The 3,201-nt window shown below is 44.7% G+C and overlaps 1 non-coding gene across 1 annotated transcript; it reads right to left on the bottom strand.

Annotated features, from left to right (window-relative positions):
• Positions 1–533: 533 nt before the first annotated feature.
• LOC125596199 lies at positions 534–640 on the bottom strand. The gene has a single exon (XR_007330926.1). It is a non-coding gene; the product is annotated as a small nucleolar RNA R71 (small nucleolar RNA).
• Between the last annotated feature and the right edge of the window lie 2,561 nt (positions 641–3,201).

Below are 3,201 nucleotides of genomic sequence, written 5' to 3'. Positions count from 1 at the left end.
CTTGAGGAGCAGAGGTCCATCAAACCTAGTTCCAATAGTAGCAGACATCAGAGCTTTCGAGAGGGAGTGTGCTAGAGCTAGAAGAGAAGAAGACAACAAGCCCACTTGCAGAGATTGATATTGATATGGCAGATCCACCGCAAGGGGCAGAACACCAACCGCGGGCAGCTCGACCCATTGGTACTTATGACCGGCCCAACATTCATGGTCATAGACTAGGAATCCGAGCACCGGCTGTGGCAGCCAACAACTTTGAGGTCAAGTCAGGACTCCTCAACGTGATCGAGAACAACAAGTATCATGGCTTGGCTCTAGAGGACCCATTTGATCACTTGGACAAGTTCGACAGCTACTGTGGGTTGTCAAAAACCAATGGTGTGTCCGAAGATGCCTTAAAGCTCAAGCTATTCCCTTTCTCTTTGGGGGATAAGGCACGTCAGTGGGAGAAGTCTCTACCCAGCGACTCTATCACCACTTGGGATGATTGCAAGAGAGCATTCTTGGAGAAGTTCTTCTCTACTTCAAGAACTGCTAAGCTGAGAAATGAGATTTCCAGTTTTCAACAGAAGAACTTGGAAGGCTTCAGTGAAGCCTGGGAGAGATTCAAGGGCTACCAAGCTCAATGCCCACACCATGGTTTCTCTAAGGAGAGCTTGCTGAGCACATTCTACCGTGGTGCTCTTCCTAAGTACAGGGCCAGACTGGATACAGCTAGCAATGGGTTCTTCTTGGGGAGAACTGAGGAAGATGCAGAGGAGCTGGTTGACAACATGGTAAAGAGTGATGCAGTCTACAGTGGAGACCACGACAGAGGCAGTCGAACAGATGATAAGCAGACGAGGAAGGAGTTGAAAGCTCTACAGGATAAGATAGACATCCTCCTTGCTGATAAAGCCACACAAGAGCAGCTGCACTTTGTTGGTAACCCAAGCCAAGAGACACCACCTGTTGTCCATGAGGTTGAGGGTTTGGAAGGTCAGGAAGAGCTGTGTTTCATCAACAACAATGGTAGCTGGTACAAAAAAGAGCCCAACTTTCAGTACAACAACTACCAACAGAAATCCTATCCCAACAACCAACAGAGTGGTTATCCGCCTCGAAACAACCAGCAAGGCAGCTATCAACCTCAGCAAAACCCCTCATCTGGTTCCTCTGCTCCTCAAGAGAGCAGCACTGACACCCTGCTGAAACAAATCTTGGAGTCTCAGACTAGAAGTGAGAAGCATGTTGGTTATGAGTTGAAGAACCTTCATTCCAAGATTGATGGGAGCTACAATGAGCTCAACAACAAGTTCTCACATCTTGCTTCTACAGTCAAGAATTTAGAGAATCAGTTTGCTTCCATGAACACTCACCAGACTCGCCAGCAAGGATCTCTACCTGGAAAATCTGACCAAAACCCCAAGGAGGCCAAAGCTATCACCCTTAGGAGTGGTAAGCAGTTACCTCCTACAACCCTCACCAGGGATGCTGAGAAACTAGGTGAGGAGGTGGCCATCAACTTAGATGATGAAGTGGTGATTGTTGATGAGAAAATCAATGATGAAATCTTGGAGAAGATTGTGGAAGCCAAAGGTAAAGGAAAGGTTGGGGAAGAGAAGAAAACAGTGAAAGATGGTGAAGTTCTTGCTCCAGCAAGTGAGAATTCTTTTGTTCCTCCTCCCTATGAACCCAAACTACCATTCCCTGGTAGATTCAAGAGGCAGCTGCTAGAGAAGTACAAGGCTTTGTTTGAGAAGCAAATGAGTGAAGCTCAGGTTGCAATGCCCATCATCGATGCTTTCATGTTGATTCCTCAATACAACAAGTTCCTGAAAGATGTTGTAGCTGCAAAGAAGAAGGAAATGGAAAGCATGATGATTCTTACCCATGAGTGCAGTGCCATCATCCAAAGGCTTGATGTTCCAGAGAAGTTAGAGGATCCAGGATGCTTCACACTACCTTGTGCTCTTGGACCTATGGTATTTGAGAAATGTCTCTGCGATTTGGGAGCTAGTGTCAGCGTGATGCCTTTGTCTGTTGCAAAGAAGCTTGGATTCACTCAGTACAAGAAGTGTAAACTCTCTCTGGTGTTAGCTGATCGTTCAGTGAAGTACCCTGTGGGCATCTTAGAGGACCTACCTGTGAAGATTGGAAGGTATGAGATACCTACAGATTTTGTGGTGCTTGAGATGGGTGAGGAGGCTCAGGACCCATTGATTCTTGGAAGGCCATTCTTAGCTACAGCAGGAGCAATTGTTAAGGTGAAAGAGGGCACGATTGATCTCCATTTGGGTAAAGGGCATGTTCTCCACTTTGACATCAAGGAGAAAATGAAGAAACCAACTGTGTTCGGGCAAGCCTTCTACATTGAAGAGATGGGCACTCTTACTGATGAGCACCTTGAAGAGTTACCACCTGAGGACGACGAGGAGGGAGCATCTCCCTCTACTCATTCTCCATAGAAGGTAACCCACTACTTTCCCTTGTATATACCATTTCGTTTTTGCATATTAGTTTTCTCTTTTTGGGTATCTCTCTCTCCTTGACAACACAGAGACTGTGTCATTTAAGTTTGGGGGAGGTACCAAGTATTTGATCACGTTTGCTTTGATGATTTTGAGTCTCATGCATTGCATTATACATATATATTTGCATTAAAAAAAAATTCATTTAGTTTGCATCATTGGCATTTCTAGGAGAGTCTAGAGCATATAGGTTGCATTTACTTGCATTGGGAGCAATGATTTGAAATGCCTTGTAAAGAACATTACTTTGCACCTGAATAGCTTATGCACCTCTCAAAAACACTTGTATGCTTCGAGCCTTGAAGACTCTTCCTGAAACTTGTTGATTGCTGAAACTCAGTCTTTGAAGCCAACTACAACCTTATTTGAACTGAACGAACTTAATGCTTCTTGCTCATGGTCCCTTGTGTACTGAGTCATGGCTATACACACTTGAGTTGTCACATCCTTTATGCCAATCTTATTTTGACAAACTCTAGTGGTAGACCACTCCCAAAACCTTTCCTTTCTTTTAAGCTTTCATTGTTTGATGAGTGAGGCCTTCTTCGGAAAGTCTTACATGTGCATAATGTTGAGAGTATCGGGAACGACAATGCTTGATCTTCATTCTTGCTAGATTGGGCACTCTATTGTCTAGCTATAGGTGGGGGGTGAGAGTTGTGATTATGATTTGGGAGCAATGAAAAAAGAAAAG

Source organism: Brassica napus, unplaced genomic scaffold (assembly GCF_020379485.1).
Source record: "Brassica napus cultivar Da-Ae unplaced genomic scaffold, Da-Ae ScsIHWf_1147;HRSCAF=1629, whole genome shotgun sequence".
Lineage (NCBI taxonomy): Eukaryota > Viridiplantae > Streptophyta > Magnoliopsida > Brassicales > Brassicaceae > Brassica > Brassica napus.
Note: the sequence above shows the minus strand (reverse complement) of the source record. Positions and strands in the feature narration are given on the sequence as shown.